Source organism: Pinus tabuliformis, chromosome 8 (assembly GCF_031772625.1).
Source record: "Pinus tabuliformis cultivar Carrire ecotype Pingquan chromosome 8, CPIR1, whole genome shotgun sequence".
Taxonomy (NCBI): Eukaryota; Viridiplantae; Streptophyta; class Pinopsida; order Pinales; family Pinaceae; genus Pinus; species Pinus tabuliformis.
Genome location: NC_142294.1, coordinates 1,635,058,439 through 1,635,082,166, shown reverse-complemented (window position 1 = coordinate 1,635,082,166; position 23,728 = coordinate 1,635,058,439).

Here is a 23,728-nt window from a genome sequence, read left to right as displayed (position 1 = left end):
CACGTTTTACCTGAGAGTCTCCTTCATGGCTCAGAACGATTTTGTCCCATATTTCTTTGGCTGATTTGAGCTACATGACTTTGACAAACTCTGATTGTGACAGACTTACCAATAAAGTATTGACAACTTTGGCATTGGTTTCATATTACTTTTTACCTACCGTATCTGTAGGAATTGCTGTTGGAAAATCCTTCTTCCAGAATTTCCCAAACATCCATTACAAGCGATTGTAGATATGTTGTGGTTCTTATTTCCCAATAAACAAATTTTCTTCCATCGAAGATTAGCAGTTTGATGGATCCCATGCTTTCTTGATTATTCATGTTGATGAATCTCCCTTCAAGCGATCAAGCTTCTTCTGAAGGACCTGCTTTGATACCAATTGTTGGAAATAATATTGAGACGGGGGTGAATCAGTATTATCATATCAATAATTTTATTTCCCAAATAGATTTATATACACTACTTCAGTGAAGTGAACTATCATGTACACGCGACTGTGCTTAAAGAAACCAGTGTATATGCAGAGAACTTGTGATTTAGACATTTTATCATGTGTTGAGCTTAAACCAATATATCAAAGATTTATTAGAAAGTGTAGTAAAAGCAGAATAAAGAATCACACATAAGCAACACACATTAGCACCAAGATTTAAGGTGGAAACACAATGTGGGTAACAACCACCTACTGCTGTCGTCTCTGTCTTCTTTTAATAATAAGAAAATCTGTTTACAATATTGTACTGGTGCAGACTCATACCAATACACAAGCTTCTACTTGCAGAAGGTTACAACCTTCTCTCATTTTCCAGCTTCTACTGGAAGGGAGCTACAAACCCCTAGCTCTTGTACTAGCCAATATGTTTACTAGTACATAGGTGCCAGCCTACAGAAAACTCCACTCTTCCACTAGGGACGACGTTTCATGAATTTTTAGACTGGATACTCCTAGATCACAACACCAAAAGCTGAAGGCCACTTTTCATCAAATTTTCATACTGGACCCATCAAAGCCTTTTAAACTTAGACTGCATCAACTAATATTCAGTTAATCTGAACAATCAGATCACTGACACAAGAACATTGTGCTGAACCCAAAACCCTGCATCATCATACAGAACTAGTTGTAACCTCAAAAATCATGCATCATAGTGTATACGCAACTTGGAACAGTTGAACCAGCGTGTATACGCACCTTCATCAAAGCGAACCAATGTATAGATATGAAAATACTTACTTATAACTTCATTGCACTTCTTGACTTCAGACATACCCAGATCATCAAATATAAAGGATAAAAGATGTGTTAGCAATCAGATCTAGCTCATCAGATCACATAATAATTAGTCATTATGATCCTGATCCATCATTAGATCTCATTCATCATCACTGAAGCAAATCACAATCAATCAATCTGAACACTGTCACCATAATGCAGTCACCAGAACATAAAGCAAAACCCAGAACTCTGCATCAACAACCGAAACCAACTATAACTTCAAACATCATAGTTCATAAGGTATACGCTACTTCGATGTGTCGAACCAGTGTGTATACACGCTTTTATCAAAGTGAAACAACGTACATATCTGCAAATGCTAACTTAAAACTTCACAAATATTTCAGACTTCAGTCATACCCAAATCATATCATTTACAGAATAAAACATGCATTAGTATTCAGATCTAGACTGTTCATGATCAAACCACATAATGATAATACATTTAGACTTTATGATCCTGATCCATCAACCATCATCAACCACATGGGTGCATCCTTAGATCAGATCAAGCAATGCATCAGAAGCTCATAACCTGCATATATGATCTAACACTTTAGAAGATATTCAATACTTGCACACTCTGGCCTAATGATCTTCTCCTCCTTATATACTCTTAGGCCTTTCTCAATACCTTGGACCAAAACCACTTAGGACCAATACCTTGGACCCAATACCTAGGGTCAATACCTTGGACCAAATGCCTCAGACCAATTACCTTGGACCAAAATACCTTGGATCAAATACCTTGGACCAAAAACTTGGTTTTCCAACATGTATGCACTTTTCCTCCTGTGAAAGTGTGTGTATACATTATATGCTACTTTTGTTCTGTTAAACCGCGTGTATACGCACCTTGGACAAAGTGAACCAGCGTATACCTCTCTTTCTTCATTATTTGGAGTCTGATCTGTAATCCTTTTCTGTTGACCTGCTGCACTGTGAAATTTCATCTGAGTGAGTTGCCATCAAGGACAACACTTGTATCATAATTCCAACAATAAGCAATGAAATGTGGAAAATGTCATGGAATTTCATTGTTGGAGGTATTGCAAGTTAATAGGCTACTGGTCCAATCCTTTCAAGAATCTTGAAAGGTCCATAAAACCAAGGTGCCAGCTTGGCACATGATCCAATCTCAAGGAGCTCTTCTTCGAGTTGATGCACAAATACACATGTTCCCCAACTTGAAACTCCTTAAACATCATGTTCTGATCTACATAAATTTTATGTCTTTTCTGGGCTGCCTTTAGATTCTTCTTGATAACCTGTATTTCCTGTTCCATCTATTCCAACATGTCTAGTCCTATCAATACCTTATTCATTGGATCACTCTAACTAATGGGAGTATTACAACTCCGCCCATATAGTGCCTCAAATAAACTCATCCCTAGTGAATCGTGATACTCATTTTTATAAGCAAAATCAACCAATGAAAGGTACTCCTCACATCTCCTCTGTTGATGCATCACATACATCCTTGATATGTCCTCCAATATCTTGTTGACCCTCTCTATATGTCCATCTTTATGTGGATGATAAGTTGTGTTTAAGTCCAACTCTGCCCCCAAACCTACAAAAAACTCCTTCCAAAACTTGAAATTGAACTTAGCATCCCTGTTTGATATAATATTTCTTGGAACACCATGCAACCTCACTAAATCTATGATGAATACACGTGCCACATTACTAGCTAAATAAGTAGACCTCACTTGAATGAAGTGCACTACCTTAGTCAACCTGTCCACCACAACCATGATGGAATCATGTTTTATAGATGTCCTCGGTACACCTGTGATGAATTCCATGGAAATGACTTCCCATTTCCACTTTGGAATCATAATCGACTATATTAGACCACCTGGATGCTTACATTATTCTTTTACCTATTGACAATCCAAACATCCAGCCACAAACTCTACCAATTCCTTCTTCATATTTGGCCAATGATAAAACTTCTTCACTGTTGTCAATGTCTTATGGTTTCTTAGGTGACCTGAATATGGTTTTGCATGAAATTTTAGCAATAAGGTCTTCTTGAGCTCATTTTTTTCTCGCACATATATCCTATCCATAAATCTGATCAAACCATCTACTGTAAGACGGTAGTCCACATCCTGACCACTTATACCCTACTATAACCTGTGCATAAGCTCCATGTACCTATCATCCTATATTTTCCTACCTATAAAATCTTATCCTTTAAGTTTGTCCCATAAAAACTCATACCTACTATATGATTTACTTGTATCCTCTTGCTAAGAGTAGCTGTAACCCTATTCTCTTTCCCCTTGATGTACCTGATCTCAAAGTCGAACTCACAAATCATGTCTAACCATCTAGCTCGCCTGACATTCAGATTTGATTGGTCAAACAAGTATCTCAATCCATTGTGATGGCTCATTAATATGAAACTCTTGCTAAGAAGATAGTTCCTCCACATATTCAATGCATGGATGATCACTGCCAACTCTAGATTGTGCGTCAGGTAATTCTGCTCATGCTCATTTAGTTTTCATGACTCAGCACACTACTTGTCCTTCCTACATAAGTACTCCACCAAGTCCTCTCTTGTAAGCATCTATGCACACCCCAAATTCTTTGTTTGGATCTAAAATATTTAACAATGGATCATCCGTCAACAACTTCTTCAACTATTCAAAATTGGTTGCACATTCCTCTGTCCATTCAAATTTCTTACCTTGCCTCTATATTGACGTAATAGGATATGCAATGCGAGAGTAGTTCCTAATGAACCTCCTATTGTTGGCTTAGGGGGTCTTGAACAAATTTCAAATTTAGTTGCGCCAACCAACAAAGCCCTACACCATTGGCCCTTTGGGTAACAACCCACGTAGTGCAGGCTGCAGCCTCACCCGAAGCAGTATGGGGGGATGTTGGAACCAAATTTCTGCATCCAAAGATCATTGTGATGTCTTTTAGCACCCTAGATCTGCCTTCACACAGATCTATAAGCCCTAGGGCTCGGTACTGCAACTCCAATTAAGAAGCCTTCAGACCTTCGCAAAGGTCCACAATCAGTCTTTGTGGACCCTTAATAGTCTATTTATCCACTTACGTGCATTAGAGAACTACTCTAGACTGGGTCTCGCATAGATAATCTTGTGTTATTAATAAACTTTACATAATTTATTAGAGTCTTGACGTAGTTACATAAACATGCTTGCATACATCATCTAACAGTTATTCAATAGAATTGCACATTATTAGATCAATATTCCATAAACATATTACTGTTGGAAATAGCAACAAGAAATGCTAAAAATAGCATTGCTATAAATATCATTTCAGGTACTAGTGTTGGACATAGCAACAAGGAATGAAAAATTGGAAATGCTAAAAATATCATTGCTATAAATAGTATTTCGGGATAGATTCCAATTTTAGTTAGTCCTTGAACTAAAATTGAAAATTAAAATTAAAATTTGATCTTAGTAGCTGTTTGTAAAATAATTAATTAATTCACCATGAGTTAATTAGTTGTAGGAAATCAAACATGAAGTATATGTGAAGGCATGCAACAATTTCTCCATTGATTGAGGAAGTTATCCCTTGATTAAAGGAGATCAGGATGTCAAGTTGTACTTTAAGTTGTAATTAGTTAGCTCAGTTATCTAAGTTAAGTCCAGTTAGATTAGTTCAAATAGTTTGTTGAACTAATTGTGAGTTCAGTTAGTTAATGCATGCATGCATGTAGCTGTTGCACTTCATATAACTAAACATTCTCTCATAAATAACTCATGCATGTCAGTTTAGTCAGAGACCCAGTTGAGATCAGAGGAAGGGAAAATGTACTATCAGTTGGAGGATTTTTCCTATATAAGAAACTCATCCATGTAGAAAGAATTATCTCCTTCAGGTTTGTGTAGTTATTTTAGACGTCAAAGCAGTGTGTGAGGGATTATTACACACAAGTGGCAGCTTGAGGACCCGAGAGAAATTGTGCAACGAAATAGGAGGCGTGGAGGACTGAAGGAAGGCATATGTGTTGTCTATTTTGTCTATGAACAGGAGTGAGGGATTGTACTAAGAGTTAGATAGCTTGTGAGCTAAAGCTTTGTGTAATCCTGATATATTTCCACTTGTATGATAATACAGATAGTGGGGTTTTTAGCTGAGGCTTTCCCCAGAGTATTCTTCTATGTTCATGTGTGATTGCTTTTTCATTCTCAGTTATATGTGTTATATTGATCTTGCTCATATTCGATTAAGCTTCCACAATGTTTGTTGTAGAATTAGATATTGTATTTTTCTTTAGTATATTGCATAATCTATTAATCTACGGTGAAATTTCTACATGGTATTGGAGCAAAAGTGATCAAAGCGGTGAACAATATACTAGGAGGAGATTTCGAAGATTTGAGTTTTGGGCCGCGAGTTTTCAGAGCAGATCTGAAAATTCTTGTGCAAAATTTTCAGAAACAATTAGAATATTTGGATTCCCTATGGAAAAAGACCCAAATTCAAAAAAAACATTGGCTGAATCAGAGTTCGGATGAGGGAGATATTGCTGATTTAAAATCAACTCTTTTTCCAGAAAATTTTGTGACGGCGAGAAAGATGAAACAGATTGGTGTGCTAGCCAAGAACCTGTATTCACTTGAGGTACAAGATGAATGCAAAGCCTTGAGGAGAAAGGCAAAGGTTAGATACTTGGTGGTTGAGAGGGAGAGTAAATTATTGCTCGACATGCAACACTAGAAGAAGTCTTAGACAATTGTGGAGGAGCCACAATTGGTGAAGCAGCTTCAGGAGGTTGTGGAGCAGCCACAACTAGAGAAGCCGAGAGGAGACCAAGTGGAGGCATCCACTCATGCAGAGACCTCTAGTAGGGGGAAATTTCGAGCCAAGTGGGCAAAGGGATCACATGCATCCATACCTCCAGGTTGGAGGTGGGGCGATGTGGAGTGACAATCCCAAGAAGGCTGGAATAGGGGCAAGATCATTGAGGTACCAAACCTCTTTGATTATACCTTGCTACGGGATCCCCGATGAGGAGTAGCAGGACTGGCTGAGTGGGTAGAGACAGATGCAGATGGAGCGGCAGAGAGAGCTACAGTGTAGGAATCCCAAGACAACACAGAGCTAGCAGGCTGCAACAATGCAAGAGGCACAGGAGTGTTGCACCAGTGCAGGATGGCACAGAGAGGTGTGCAATGGTGCGAGATGCATGGAGTGTTGCAGCAACTCAGAGGTCACAGAGGGAGTACTTGTCAGCAGCAGAGGAAGCTTTGGCATCAGAGGATGTTTCTAGCCTAACAGGGAGGTCAGTTGGGAGATTTTTTTGTTTCTAGAGTTGCTGGAGCAACAACACTTGGGAGAAGTGTTGCATGCAAAACATTCCAAAGGTTCGGGATCAGGTTCGAGTTGAATGGCTTTCTTGTTGACAGGGAGTGTTGGAAATAGCAACAAGAAATGCTAAAAATAGCATTGCTATAAATAACATTTTAGGTACCAGTGTTGGACAAAGCAACAAGGAATGAAAAAATGGAAATGCTAAAAATAACATTGCTATACTTAGTGTTTCGGGATAGATTCCAATTTTGGTTAGTCCCTTAACTAAAATTGAGAATTAAAATTCGAATTTGATCTTAGCAGCTGTTTGTAAAATAATTAAATAATTCACCATCAGTTAATTAGTTGTAGGAAATCAAACATGAAGTCCATGTGGAGACATGCAACAGTTTCTCCATTGATTGAGGAAGTTATCCCTTGATTAAAGGAGATCAGAATGAGTTGTAATTATTTATCTCAATTATCTGAGTTAAGTCCAGTTAGATTAGTTCAAATAGTTTGTTGAACTAATTGTGAGTTCAGTTAGTTAATGCATGCATGCATGTAACTGTTGCACTTCAGATAACTGAATATTCTCTCATAAATAACTCATGAATGTCAGTTCAATTAGAGACCCGGTTGAGATCAAAGGAAGGGACAATGTACTATCAGTTGGAGGATTTTTCCTATATAGAAAACTCATCCATGCAGAAGGAATTATCTCCTTCAGGTTTGTGCAGTTATTTCAGAGGTCAGAGCAGTGTGTGAGGGATTATTACACACAGGTGGCAGCTTGAGGACCTAGGAGAAACTGCGCAAGGAAATAGGAGGCTTGGAGGACTGAAGGAAGGCATATGTGTTGTCTATTCCATCTATGAGCAACAGTGAGGGATTGTATTGAGAGCTGGATAGCTTTTGAGCTAAATCTTTGTGTAATCCTGAGATATTTCCACTAGTATGATAATACAGATAGCGGGGTTTTTAGCTGATGCTTTCCCCAGAGTATTCTTCTATGTTCATGTGTGATTGCTTTCTCATTCTCAGTTATATGTGTTCTATTGATCTTGCTCATATTCGATTAAGCTTTCACAAAGTTTGTTGTAGAAGTAGATCTTGTATTTTTCTTTAATATATTGCATAATCTGTTAATCTACGGTGAAATTTCTACAATTACTCATCAACAACATAGTTCATAAACAGAAATAAATAGCAATACACAATATTTCTCCAAAAACAATTTCTTTAGTGATTTCCAGTTCAAAATACAAACTCAAAACTTCCCTGCACACTGAGTTGTAGGGGTCCACACACTCAATTGCAAACTCTACCTAGGCCTCTACGCACTTAGCTGCAGAGCCTTTCTCTCCTATCTGACCCACTTCTCTACGTTAAGACTTTCAAGACTTCATTCCTTATCCATTATTCTCATATATCTGCCTTAGACTCTCTAAGGCACTGTTGAGACAGGGTCCCCTAGGGTCAATTTTGGGCAAAAACCCAAGTTTTGGGGAAAAAAGCCCAAGTTTTGTTGTAAAGAATGTAAAGTCTCTGCAAGTTGTGGTCATGGAGCGCGTAGATAGTAAAGTGTCATAAAGGGTTTTACCCTTCTTCTATGTAAGTTGTGTCGGCTTTTATAGATCTACCCATGGTCCGCGGACCATGGGATTGTATAAGTAGGAGAGTCTTAGAGATTCTAAGGCAGAAGTGAGGGATAATGAAGATGAATGTAATGGGTGAGTAGAAGAAAAAGAAAAGAAGTCTTAGAGTAGAAGAGAGGCTTTGCAGCTGTGTGCGCAGAGGCCTAGAGTAGAGTCCGTAGCTGAGTGCGCAGACCCCTGCAATTGAGTGCATAGGGAAGTCTTGAGTCTGTAAGCAAAACTGAAGTATTAATAAAGAGATTATTCCAGAAATTCTTGTGTTTATCTATTTCCTTCTGTTATGAATGAATGCACTATTATGTTATGATGAATGATGGGTTTATGAATTAACACTATATTGAGGCGTGATTTTACATGATTTATATTGTCATATGAATGCAAGTAATAGTAACTGTTTACACGAAGAATATATTGTTGCATGTTAAAGTTATCTAACAATTAAACCGATATGGGTAATTACGGGATTAAGGGTAATCACAGGGGTGCGTAAGTGGTTGATTCACCTGTTTAGGGTTCGCGAAAGACATTCATGAACATTCACGGAGGTATAGAATCTGATTAAGGGAAGTTGTATCGATAAGCCCTAAAGGCTTATCGATCTGCATTAAGGTAGAGTTAGGACATAAAACGACATTACACTAATCTCTAGGTGTCGAAACTTGGTTCCATAATCCCCCCATACTGCTTCGGGTGAGACTTCAATCCACGCACTACAGGTTGATGCCAAAAGAGCTAGTAGTGTAGGGATTTGTTTGGCAAAACTAACTTTGAACCTGGATCAAAACCCACTAAGCCAAAAAATGGTTCCATTTTCGGGACCTACATAAAGAGATGTGTGATGTCGCATCACTAGAATCCAACAAAGAAATAAATTTAGGAGTGGTTGGATAGAAAGATCCATGAATTTGCGGTGCAAGAAAACAAAAATTCACGCCTGAAAAAAGAATAGTGGTTGGATAGGTATCTGTACACAGAGATACACGAAATTTTCTTCTATTCCTTCCCGATCGAACTATATGAGTGGATCGCTAAATTGGCAGACAGCGAGGGAAGGTGGAGGCTTGACGGTCCAATACTATGGACCGTGGAGCTAGTGCAGAGATTGGAAGCCTCTGAAGGTAAGATCGTTTGCGTTGTTGATCACTAGCTTGATTGCGTCATAGGAGGATTCATGACAAAATTCACGGTCGATCCTCAGTCAGCTACAACAAAGCAGAGCAGCGCTTCTTTAAGGGATCGCGAGGTAAGTATTTATGATCTTTGAATACTTGGATTAATATTCTCTTGTGTGAAAAGTGGGTTATTCCATTACCTTAATGTTTGGAGCTATGCAAAGTGGAAAGTTCTTCAGGGATAGAGGGAGAATAGGTCTTAAATATAGCCTGCTGATTGAGATTCCTCTGAGTGACGACGAAGGAGCATCACAGGCTTCATCGTAGAGCAGTGTCCAGTTAATAAGGCAAGGGTTTCTGCGAATACCTCACTCACCCACACCACCTCCAACTTCACCTCCAAAACATACACCTTCACTCATACTGCCACCACCTCCCCCACCATTCAATATGTCGAATAAAATGAAGTTTCCCATTTTCAAGGGCTTGGGAAATGAGGACCCGGACAAGTTTTGGTTTGTTGCAAAGGTCATATGGATAGCCCAGAATATGGCAGATGATCATATGAAGAAAGTGCATTTGGTTACTTCTCTACAGGATCATGCGCTAACATGGTACATTAATTCCTACATCGATAACCGCTAGCTTCGTTGGCGGATGCTTAGACTGTGTTGAATAAGGAATTCAATAGGCCCAAATCTGAATTGCAATCAGTTGTTGGATTCAAGGAAATCATGATGAGGCATGGTGAAACACCCTGGGAGTTGGATCATAGATTGAAATGCCAAATTTGCAAAGCTAACATTAACCTTATGGATGGACAGCACCACGAATGGTTTGTAGCTTTGCTCTTGCCTCGCCTAAGGGTTTCGTTATCACAGCAAAAAATTGGGACCCAGGCGGAAGCCCTCGAAATTGCGATGAGAATGCACAAGACAACAAATCAAGATGCTAATTTGGGAGTTTAGGAGATTCACATGGAGTTGCAGAATCTTTGTCTAGAGTTCCAAAGTCTAAAGAAGGATAGAGTGGCTCGGCTAGAGGTGCGTGAAGAAGTTTGGTGTCTGAAATGCAAGAGTCAGGGGCATGGTAAAGATCACTTCCCTTTCTTTGTGAATTATGTTATAGGGGGAGGGCCAATGCCTCTGAGGCTAGAAGCTCAAGCAAGGCCAAGTGCAGGGCCCACGTTGTGGTGTGCTATCTATCAGGTAGCTGGAAAACATGTAACAGACAATTGTCATTTGTTGAAAAAATTTGTGCAGACACCGTAACAATTCTTCTGCAACTTCTACAAATAAATTGGCCATGATGAGCGTAACTACCATAGCTATGGTTGATGATGGAAAGAACACTTTGGTATTGAATGCAGATAGAAACTCAGCCTCCAGATCAAGGCGCTAGAGGAATGCATAGAGAATATCAGGGGAGCGGACGAGGCTGAGGAGGAGGAGGACGTGTGAGAGGTTGGGGACAAGTCATTTGTTACAATTGTGGAGTTCCAGGACACTACGGATGGGAGTGTACAAGCCTGAAATGCTTGTCGTGCCGATATTGTATTCATTTTGATCATGTGATAGAAGAACTCCCTGTATTGATAGCTAAAATGTAGGAGAAGAGAGTGTAGCCTCAACAGCCTACCCAGAACCTGCAAATGATGAGGGTTGAACCTTGTGAAGAAGATCCTAATGTGAATATCGTGCTACAAAGTAGGATGACGACTGGCGAGGATAAAGGAAAGCAACTTGAAGAAGGTGAATGGGTCTGCAATCCTCCAAAAAAAGAGGTTTGACTTGATTTGCAGCATGCGAAAGAAATGTTCATGGAAGCAAAGAAAAGCTTTGCTGATGCCTCTACCTCAGGAAGTCAGAATCAATTGTCTGACAAAATGGACCCCTCCATGCTTACCACGTTCTTGGAGACATATATGAAGCTTCTTTGTGATAGCAAGGCCATGAAAGGATTACAAGAGTTGATAAATAAATGTGTCGATAAATAAAATGCTCTTGAAGGACCTCACGTAGTTAGAAAAATTGCTAAGCATAAGGCAAGAACAGGGCGTGAAATGAGGCTCACTACGCAAATAGGAGAATATGAAATGGACCAAGTTATTATGGATCTTGGGTTGGATGTGAATGTTTTTCCTAAACAGACATGGGAGAGAATGGGGAGACCTGTGCTGTAGTGGTCTCTGATTCAATTGAGGATGGAAAATCAATAGAAGATTATCCCCATGGGAAGATTGTAGGGAGTGACGTAGACATTGAAGGCATGAGCGCGTTGGCCAATTTTGAAGTGATTGGCCAATTTTGAAGTGATAGATATCGTGGATGAAAACAATCCATACCCTGCACTCCTTGGGATCGATTAGGCTATTGACATGAATCGGGTAATCAATTTGAAGAAGTGGACAATGTCATTTGAAAGGAAATCGCTCCACGTACAGTACCTTTGGACCTTGCAAAAGGACCGCGCTATACTAAACTGGTCCATGGTTATGAGGAAAGCGACGATGATCTGGACTAGATCTATAAAATAAAAGTGTCAGATCAAGATTGGGTTAATCAAATAGTTGATGGATGCATCGCCTGGGACCACGAAAGTTCATGTACATTTGATTCGGATGAAGAGCTATAGCATAATAGGTTACATGAAGTATTTACACTGCATTGTAACATGATGACTAAATCGTTGCACTATGTATTTTCAGAGGTAAGAAGTTTGCCTTATTATGATGGTATAACTTACGTAGATAAATTTTTGGATGCATTTGAAAGGGAAGTTCCTAAGAAGCATCACTTCCAAGCACTGGATTTGGTGCCATGTGCTATGCCCGCAAGATGGTGGGGTATGAATAAAGACATTTTCGATGGATGGCTTGAATACAGAAGAACGATGAGGTCGCAGTTTGGTCTCCCAAAAGTACAACTAACAGAGAAATGCGATAGGAGGAATGATCTGCTTGATCACTTAGAAAAATGGACTGATGCTTATGGAGCAGAGCCACAACCTGAGTGGGTACATTTATTCTGTCACACTTTGGATGTAATACCAATGAATTCATACCTGGAAACAGAGCTTTGCCATGGAACTGAGGAATGGGACATTTTGAGACAGGAATTCTTGATGACATTCAACTTTGAAGATGGGTTCAAATACATTGATGAGGAGTTGCAGGAGGTCAAGGCAGTGATCTTCAGAATACCATAGGACCCCTTGGATTTGATTCAACCAGATTTGACCACCCAGCTATGCCATGCGCTGGAGTGCTATAATGTGTCTGCTGAAACGAGGATCCAAGGAACATTAACATCCCAGAGGTAGAAGTTGACCATGAAGTTAAGGGACCACAAATAGAGAATCCAGATATCATCATGTCATTAAAGACTAGACAGGTGAATATTGGCACAGAAGTAGAGCTGAATTTTGTGAAGATAGGGGACTACTAGGATGATGCTACAGTGGATAAGGTCGCTAAGCTGCTCCGCGAATACCAGGATTTGTTTCCCACAAAATTTTCAAAATTAAAAGGCATCATCAATGATTTGGGAGTGATGAAAATAACTTTGAAACCAGATGGAAAGCAAGTTAAGCAGAGGCTATATCACCTTAATCCTAAGTACAAGGAAAAGGTCTGCTTGGAGTTGGATAAGATGCTGGCAGCAGGTATTATTGAACCAGTGGAAGAATCTGATTGGGTGAGTCCAATGGTAGTTCAGGAAAAGAAGCAAAATGACAAAATTATAATTTGTGTAGATCTTAGGGAGCTCAATGATGCTTGCTTTCATGGTCCTTTCCCAACTTCGTTCACGGATGAGGTATTGGATAACGTTGGAGGACAGGAAGAATATTCATTCACTGATGGGTTCTCTGGGTACCATCAGATAAAGATCATGTCAAGAGACAGGAGTAATACTACCTTAGCGACTGAGTGGGGTTGCTTTTAGTGTATGGTAATGCCTTTTGAGCTAAAAAATGTGGCAATCTTCTCACACGTAGTCATCGCGGCGTTCAAAGAGTTCATTCACAAATTTTTGAAGGTATAATTTGATTATTGGGCAGTGTTTGGACTGGTAAAGCACCATGTAGCTAATTTGTGCTTGATGTTGGATACATGCCAAAGGTATCAAATCATGTTGAACTTAAAGAAATGCTTATTTTTCATCCCTTTCGGAATATTGTTGGGTCATGTAGTATGCAGACAAGGATTAATGGTGGACCCTGCTAAGAACATGGTTATAATTAATTTGGAGGTGCCAAGAAGTGTTAAACAGTTGTGCACAACACTAGGTCATACTGGATACTATCGGAAGTTCATCAAGAGTTATGCCCAGATTACCGCGCCAATGGAAAATCTATTAAAGAAGGACACTACATTCTGTTGGGATGAAGAATGTCAGCGGAGTTTGGATGTATTGAAGGAAAAAATGGTCATCGCACTGATCCTTGTCTTCCCAGATTGGAAGAAGGAATTTCATGTGCATGTGGATGTGTCATGTATTACACTGGGAGCAATGCTGACACAAGCCAGTGAAGGAGAATTGGATCACCCTATCGCGTTTACAAGAAGGAAGTTGTCTAAGACCAAAAAGAATTATTCGACGACAAAGTGCGAAGGGTTGGATATGGTGTACGCACTCTAGAAGTTCAGACATTACCTGCTAGGCAGACAATTTAAGATGTATACAGACCATTTTGCATTAAAATACCTAGTCAGCAAGCTTGTGTTGGGGGGGGGGGGGAATATGCAGAGGATTATTGTTGTTTCGGGAGTATTATTTCGAAGTAATTGTAAAGCAAGGGCATTTGAATGCAGGGCCAGATCATTTGTCGCACATTGAAACAGGAGAAGAGCCTACCAATTTAGAAGAAGGGCTATCTGACATGCAACTCTTTGCGGTGCGTGTCGCAGATAATCACTTTGTAGACATTATCCACTTCCTAACTACGAGAATGGCTCCAGAAGGCTACACGAGTCAACAGAAGAAGGAATTGGTGGTGTGCACGACTGATTTTTCTTTTATTGCAGGTCACTTGTATAAGATGGGACCAGATGTGATACTGCGACGTTATGTGCCTAATTTTGAATGAAACAGTATCGTAGTTGAAGCTCATGAAGGGGTTGCGAGAGGCCATTATGCAGGAAAAGAAATAGCACAGAAGATTTTATGCGTTGGGTTGTGGTGGCCGATGCTGCATAAGGGTTCCAAAGCATATTGTATGGTGTTCGATGCATGTCAGAGAACTGGCAGATCATCACAGCGGGATGAGCTGCCTTTGAATCCGTAGGTATCATTTCATCCATTTGAGAAATGGGAAATCGATTTTGTAGGACCGATTCAACCTCCAGGCAAGAAGACAGGTGTGCGGTATATTATCACCGCGACTGATTATTTGACCAGATGGGCGGAGGCACAACCTGTGAAGGACTGTACAGGGGAAAAAATAGCCAAGTTCTTATTTGAATATGTGTTGACCAGGTTTGGTTGCCTGAAGATTTTGATGAGTGATCATGGTACGCATGTCCTCAATGAAACGATCAGTGCGCTGACATAATAATTCCAAGTTTATCACCAAAAGAGTATGCCATATCATCCTCAGGCTAATGGGACAGTTGAAACGTTTAATAAGATATTGGAGAATGCGTTGACAAAGGTTTGCAATGCACATAGGAATGATTGGGAAGTGTGCATACCAACAGTATTATGGGCTTATAGAACTACTTGTAAGACGCTTACTAGTTAGACACCTTTTTTGCTGGTCTATGGCATAGAGGTTGTGATGCCTATAGAGTACATTATGCCTAGTCTACGCATAGCAGTGTTCACAGGAATGGCGGACCATGGATCCTTAGAAGAATGGTTCATGTAGATAGCAGATCTTGAGGAAGATATATTTTTGGTTGGATTCCATCAACAGGTTCAGAAGGAACGCGAAAAGGCATGGCACGATCGACACATCAAACTACACACCTTCAAGGTAAATGATTTAGTTTTATTATATGACAATAAGTTTGATAAGTTTCCAGGAAAATTTCAAATGCATTGGCTGGGGCCATATGTTATCAAAGAGATTACCAATGGTGGAGTAGTTCATCTTGTGAAATTGAATGGAGATCCATTTCCGGGAAAGGTAAATGGAAGCCGATTGAAGCCATACACCGGGGATCCGATCCAATGACTACATGACAGTAGCATAGTCTCAATGCTCCAAGCAGCTGCAAGGAGGCGCGGGACTATAAAATACAGTGCCCAGGTTGTAGAGCTGCGTGACAAGGGGTCAGCATGAAACTGGAGGGTGTCACAGTACCAGAAGAAGCACGAAGGGAGCTGTGCTATAGGGGGGAGACCATGTAGCATAGCCAGAAAGTGATAGCTGCCATCATTGTTCATGATTTGACTACCAAGAGATGATTAAGAGAGTTGGGGGGAGGCATTTAAGTCATTTAAGGAATTTAGGTTGAATTTAAGAGTGAGATATTTGGAAATCTACCACCAATCTAGCATTTATGGATGGATTTTGGGGGGAATTGTCGAATTTTAATTCGAATTGGCCTATAAATTACGCATGGTCGTCCAACGGAAAACACTGTGCATTCAAAGAAATTGTGTTTTGTGATGTTTGTTGTGCATGAACTGTGAGATCTTTGAAGATTTTCTCACAAGCCCCATGTTTGATCAGTATCCCAAGTCAGACAGAAAGCAAGCACTAGAGGGACTATTACCTCTGAGGGAGTTTCTCCTGAGGTTTTAAGTATGGAGGTTCCAGCAGTAGTACCTACGGCGTCAAGGTCGCCTAGGCCGAAGCCTACACTGGTGAGAGAGGTCCCCAAGTCGAAGAAGGATAAGAAAAATAAGTCGATGCCAGTGTGTGAGTCATCGAGGAAGCATGTAGCTACACAGGCTCAAAGAAAAGAAAATTTGAGCTCTAAAGAGAAGGGGAAAGTGGTAGATCTAGAGGCAGAGGAGGGTGCAAAATATATTGACATTGAGGGGGTGGACCCTATTTCTAAACTACCAGATTATATCCCTCCCCGCAAGGGAAAGGTGAAGGTCCTGGAGGACCCAGATGTAGGACAGTTCCTCCTCAACACACGCCTGTTGTTGGAGAACATCACCTTTGAAGGTTCGCACCTGGCACGGATCCCGCACTTAAAGCTAGAAGACTAGGATTTGGTAGACCATAAGCAGCTGTTGTTCCTAGTGCATGACAGGTGATTATGGTTAAACGCATCAATCCCTATCACTGATATGTTGATCCATCGGATCACGCTATTTCCCAATTCAGGCTTGAACCTGTCCAAGGCGTTTGGAGGAAACACGAGCAAGCACGACCTTGCTAAGAAGATGAGGGACAAGTTTAAACTTGTTAAAAATCCACGTGGGTATTCAATTACCAGCATTACTGACCTCGCAGTAAAGGTTTCCATGCAAATTTTGGCTGGTAAGGTGATGAGAAAGTGTCATGCGGATGAGGTGTCAGCACCAGTAATTTTGTTAGCAGCACAGTGCGAGGAGGGCATACAATTCAACTGGACACGCTACCTGTGTAGCGAGTTCCTCACGAACTATAGAGAGGCACAGGAAAATAGTAAGACCTTTCACTATTCGTGGTTGTTTCTCTCAATTGTGTTGGTCGCATGGGATTTGCTGGAGGACAGCTAGTTTCCTCCTGTGGAGAAGGATTTATTGGAAGTAGAAAAGTTTGCATCTCTCTGGGCCACAAAAGATGTTGTACGGGTCACAGAGAGCAAAGTCTTTTGGGTACTGATGGAGGCAAGCATTCGCATGGCCATCAACCAAAAGCTACGGTTGTCACAAACCGTGTTCGAGCAACTTTTAGGGTACGTGGAGTTCAAAGCAGACTTCCACCATGTTTACATGCAGGCATGAAAGGACCCCGAGTAGAAATGGTTTGACTTACCCTACCTAGCTATGGATGACGTTATTGTAGAGGTCATCAAGAGTTGGTCAACAGAGTGGCATTCTGCATCCAATGTGGCCGTTAGGACTAGCAAGTCCATGGAGAAAAAGAAAAAGGAAGCGTCCAAACAGAAGGTTCAACAGTCAGCTGAGAAGAGGAAGAAAGAGGCTGAGGAGAAGGCCCACTTAGAAGTAGAGCGCACTGCGAAGGAATAGGTAGAGCAGGAAGAGAGCAACTCCAAAAGAAGTCAAAAGTCTCCTTTGCCCCAAATAGAGGAGGAAGAGCAGTTAGAGCAGGGTGGCGGAGATTAGTAGGAGAGCACTCCCTTCCAACTGAAGTGGTACAGGGAGTAGGAAAAGGAAGGATAGCGAAAGAAGATGAAAGCCGCCAAGTCATCACTATTTCCGATTACTTTAACGGATGGCGACTTGGATGAAATTGGAGACAAGGTGTAGGATACAATAGTAGAACTTCTGCATCATTTTGAGCAGTAGAAAAAGCAGGCATTGAGAGCCATCCAGATGGGTCTGCACGAGCTGTAGATCCAAACAACTAGACTCTAGGTAGGACAGAGCAGCTCGACATCAACCAGTTTGGCACTGAGGACCACTCAAGAAGCAGAGATGGTTCGATCCTTGGATCTCTGGGTAGTCGCGTTGCCTGATGGAGCTTTGAGCGCGGAGGTGGCTACTAACAAGGATATTGTCAGCACTATGAAGAATATTGGCCTCAACCTAGCCGCGCTCCCCAACAAGTTTCTTCACACACTCTAGGTAGGTGTGATAGCAGAGGTTAAGGCCCATGATCCACGTGCGCTAAGCATGATGAGTGAGTACAAAGTCAACAATGAATAGATGTTCGTAGAGAAATCAACAGTGTTGGAAGCATGGAAGAAATTTCAGGTGCAAAACGAACAACTTGTAGCCATGGTGGCCAACGCATGCAGAACACTCCCCGAACTGCATATACTTGAGGAAGCACCATTGGAGGTGAAGATCAGGAAGTTGGCTACAGGTGTGCGCGATGCAAAGATGAAAGTGGCCAAGGTTTAGTTTGAACTGAACTTGAAAATTACAAAGCTAGAGTTGAAGTCACAACCTTCAACTCTGCTGGAGGTCAAAGAACAACACGAAGCAACTGTAAAGGATGGAGTCACAGCAGTGGATGTCAGGTGGTGGATTGCACCGTGCTCTTTAAGTAGTCCATGTAGGTAGTCACGGCGTTGCAAGAAGATCCTACCCTGAAGAGGTTAAACACAAAAGCCCGTGAATTGTAGCAGCAATATGATGAAGCGAGAGTGACTGCGCGCACCATCGCTATAGCACAGAGATTGGCCAAGATGCATGAAGCAAAACAGTTTCTTGAACAGGTGGAATCAGCACAGAGGAAAGAGATGGTCCTCAAGGACAAGTTGGGGCTTTGGTTGGATGAGAACTATGTTATCTCCACCAACATTGAGGAGAATTTGGCAAGCCTATAGAGAACGCAACATAAAATCAAGGAAGACAACACAAGATCAACAACAGAGCAGATGATGGAGCAGATCAAACAGGAAGCCACGTAGTGTGCGGCTAAGGTTGCAGTGGCACAAGTAGAGTTGGGAGGTCTTCGTAGTAAGATCTCCACTCCAACAGAGTGACTCGCGGGTGAGTCACGATGTTTTTGTTGGGGGCCCATTGGGATAGGGTCCCCTAGGGTCAATTTTGGGAAAAATCCCAAGTTTTGTTGTAAAGAATGTAAAGTATCCGCAAGTTGTGGTCACGGATCACATAGATAGTAAAGTGTCATAAAGGGTTTCACCCTTCTTCTATGTAAGTTGTGTCAGCTTTTATAGATCTACCCATGGTCTGCGGACCATGGGATTGTATAAGTAGGAGAGTCTTAGAGAGTCTAAGGCATAAGTAAGGGATAATGAAGATGAATGTAATGGGTCAGTAGAATCAAGGCTTCTCTTCGCACTCATCTGTAGGGGTCTGCGCACTTAGATGCGGAGACTTTACATAATTTACAACAATTACATCAAAACATGGGATTTTAACCCAAAAACTGACCTAGGGGACCCCATCCCAATAGGCCCCCAACACAAAGTTCGTGACTCGCCCTCGAGTCACTCAGCTGGCGTTGTGATCTTACTGCGAAGATCCCCCAGCTCCACCTAAACTACAACAACTTCGGCAGGGCTCTACGTGGTTGCCTGCTTAACTTCATCCACTAGATTTTCTATAACTGGTCCTTTTGTAGTTAGTTTCATCATCTGTTGCGTCTACTACAAGCCCTTTAGCTTATCCTGAATGTTTGATGATATCTGATAAGCTTCTTCCAACCAAGGCTCTAGCCTAGCCTTAAGCAAGGCCTCCTTTTTTTTTGCTGCTTCTAGCTGCGCAAGGAGTTGCTTTCCCTCCTGCAACTTCGATAGGCGCTGCACTAGTGCAATGGAGTGCATCGTTGCCCTGACTTCATTGTATTTCTTTTGCAGCTCCCTAATCTCAATATTCAGTATCTGCAAGTTTGGATCCTCCTGCGGGTTAGTGACCAACTCCATGGCCTACTCAAATACTGTTGTGCAATCTGCAACTGTGGCATCCAGAGCAGCAAGGCCTTCTTTGATCGTGGCTCCGTGCTACTCCCGAACCTCCGGTGGAGTCAATGGCTGCATCTTCAATTGCAACTTAGTTATCTTCATGTTGACTTCAAATTGAACTCGAATAACCAAAAAAATTTCCTCACACAGACCAGCAGCTAATTTTCTAATCTTTGCTTTTGGTTGTGCATCCTCGGGAATATGGAGTTTAGGCACATTTCTACATTCCTCTGTAACCGCTAACTCCAATTGTGTACTGTGTGCCTAAAGCACCTCCTTTTCATCCAAAACTTGTGTCTTCTCAGTGAATAGCTATTGATTGTTAACCTTGATCTCGTTGACTTCACTAAGTGCTCATTGTTCCTGAAGGCAAAGCTCCTCCACAACTCCCTGTAATAGTGCATGCAACGACTCCAGTTGCATCGTGTAAGATTCATGCCCGTCTTCGGTACTCTATCAAGAAGGGCGTGTTGCTTCTTTTTTTAGACACAGATTGAACCTACAGGCAGGGGGAAGACTCACACATCCATCGATGGCCACAGGAGACTATAGTTTTTCCTTGCGCCAAACTTACTACTATGCCACTTACTTTTCCGACGCTTGCTTGGATCTTTGCTACTTGGAGTTGCAACTCGCGAAGATCCTTCTACACTCCTCCCAATGTTTGTATGTATTGTTGTTCCAACTACTGCAGTACCTCTGTGGCAAAGTCCCTGACTTTATCACCGATCTCATCCAAATCGCTTTCTGTGAGCACTAGGGGGTCAACCTGTGTTTTCTAAGCCTTCTGCTTCTTCCTCAATCCAGCTTGTTATTCCAATTCTCACCTTTTCACAACAAAAGGGGTGCGCCACCCTTCCTCGCTTCTGCCACCATTCCCTATTTTGGTTTGTGTTACTGTCGAAGGTGACTTGTCACCTTTCTCGGTCTTACGCTACTCCTACTCTGCCTTATCCTTGGTAGCGCATTCTTCCTCGACTCGAGCCTTTTCTGCAGCATATTTCTTCTTCTGCGTAGCCAATTTCTGTGTAGCCTTCTTGGCTTCCTCTTTTCTCTTCTTTGCGACCGCACTCTCTGCACTTGCACTTGGCCCAACAACTAGATCTGAAGGGGCATGCCACTTGGCTGGCCATCGCGCCACTACCTCCTGCACATCGGACTCTGTTACCAAATAGGGCAAGTCATACCACTTATGTGCGAGATCCTTCTGTGCTTAGATATAGACCTGGTGGAAGCCAGACTTGAACACTGCATAGGCTGAAAACTGCATGTACAAGGTTGGGGACAACCTTGGGCATTGGTTAACTACCATATGGAGACTTGCTTCCATCAAGGCCCAAAAAATCATAGTCTTTGTGACACGTTCGAGGTCCTTCGTAGCCCATAAGGAGGCGAACTACGTGGCCTTCGGCAATCCTTCTTCAAACAAAGGAAACTGGTTGTCCTACGGTAGCTCCCATGCAACAAACACAATGGAGAGTAGCAACCAAGTGTAATGAAATGACTTGGTTTCATCCTGGACCTCATGGAAATTCATGAGGAACTCTTGGCATAGGTATCTCGACCAATTGAATAGTATGCCTTTTGCGCACTAAGTCGCGAGAGACACGACGGGCGTCGAAACTTCATCCGTGCGACACTTCCTCATCACCTTGCTAGCCAATATTTGTGTGGCCAATTGAACTATAGGGTCATTTATTGATAGGATGAAATACCCTCGTGTCTTCTTCACAAGTTCATACTCTTTTTTCATGCGCTCAGCCAACTCCTTCTCTCTTGTCTTTCCACCAAACTCCCTAACTAGATTCAGACCTTCATGAGGTAGGTGGGTAATCTTGTGGATAAGCATATCTGTGATGGGTATAGACCCTCCTAGCCTTAAAAACCCATTGTGCACCAGAGTGAGAAGTTGGTGTATGCAAGTTGTGTTAATTGGGGTGCAGTGGTAATGTGGCACCCAAAGCAAGTTGAGAAACCTGGATTGCTCAACACCGTGGGCCCATTCCTTTGTTTCCAGTACTGTCACACTCATGCCTTCATAATATACTCATTTCATGAAGTTATATGTCTCTAAGTGTCGGAACTTAGCATGATCTGTTAAGCCCCATTCCTCCATCTTCAGCAAGGGGACACGTGCAAGTCACGAAACCTCAAAAGGCACTTGCTCAGGTAGCAGGGGTGTGGAAATGATAAATTTCTCAGAGTCTAGATATTTTGTAATCTTCGCCTTTCCCTTCCTCGAAGGGATATACTGAGGGAGATTTGTGAGGGGCTCCACTCCTTCAGCATCAACATCTTCTGTTCCCTGGCCTTCTTTTGCCTCCAGGTCTACAACCTTCTCTTTTCCTTTTGCCGGTTGTTTATATTCCTTCTGAGCTGGTGTCGCAGTATGCTTCCTGGGAGAAAAGCGTATTGATATCGGCTTCTTCTGATTCTCCTTTTCCATGGATTTTTTTGGTCTTGGTGACCTTGGCACTGTGGGCACTGTAGGCGTAGCTTCAACACTGGATATTTTAGGGCCTGGGATGTCAAATACTGCTGCTTCAACACTCAAAATCTTGCGGGGTTGGTGGTAGTCATCCTCTCCATAAACAATTCATAGGATTCAAGAGACACATCTGTGTGGGAAAATAATTCCTCCCAAAATGCTTGACTCATTGACATACAACAAATATCAGTAAAAACTCCAAGTGTGCAATTTTTCCTCTGTTGGACTGGCACGCGTAATTTATAGGAGCTTTTGAATTTAAATCCGATCATTCCCCCAAATTTTGACCATTAATGTTGTTTTGGCAGCAGATCTTCAATATCTTGACCTTAAATACCGCCAGCCCGCTCCTCTTAATCTTCTTCTGGCTATCAAGTCATAAACAGTGAATCCAACGGTCAATTTTCTGTTGTGCTGCATAGCACCTTCCTCCATAGTGCATCTTCTTTTGCGTAGCTTGATAGACTATATCTTCATCATCTTCCACGTAGCCTACCTACCGCGTAGTCCTCCAATCCTGGTAGTGTAGTTTATAGTCCTGTGCTCCCTTGCAATTGCTTAGAGAACTAAGACTATCCTGCCACCATATAGTCATTGTGTAGGATCCCCTGTATACAGCTTTAATCGACTCCCATTCACTATTCCAAGAAAAGGTTCTCCATTCAGCTTTGTGAGCTGAAATGCGCCTCCATTTGTAATTTCTTTGATAATATATGGCCCTAGCCAATGCATCTGAAATTTACCTAGAAATTTAGTAAACTTACTATCATATGACAAGACCGGGTCATTTACCTTGGACATGCAAAGCTTGATGTGTCGATCATGCAACACCTTTTTACGTTCCTTTTGTAATTGTTTATGGAATCCAACCAAGAATTGATACTCTTCAAGCTCCATCAGTTGCGCGAGCCATTCCTCCAAGGCTTCGTGATCTGCCATACCTGTGAGAGCTGCTATGCATAGAATAGGAACAATAGACTCCATCAACATCACAAATTCTACACCGTAGACCAACCTGAATGACGTTTGTCCTGTCAGCTTCTTGCAAGTAGTCCTATATGCCCATAGCACTGCAGGTACGTGCACATCCTAGTCATTTCATTGCACGTTGCAGATATTTGTCAGCGCATTCTCCAAAATCTTGTTGAAGGCCACCACAATCCTATTGGCCTGTGGGTGATATGGTTTACTCTTGTGATGATAAACCTAGAATTATTCAGTTAGCACATTGATCGTCTCATTCAGAAAGTGTGTACCTCTATCACTCATCAACACTTTTGGGCATCTAAACCTAGTTAAGACATATTCAAACAAAAACTTTGTTGTAGGCCCTATACAATCCTTAACCAACTATGCCTCTACCCACCTGGTTAGATATTCCATTGCGGTGATAAT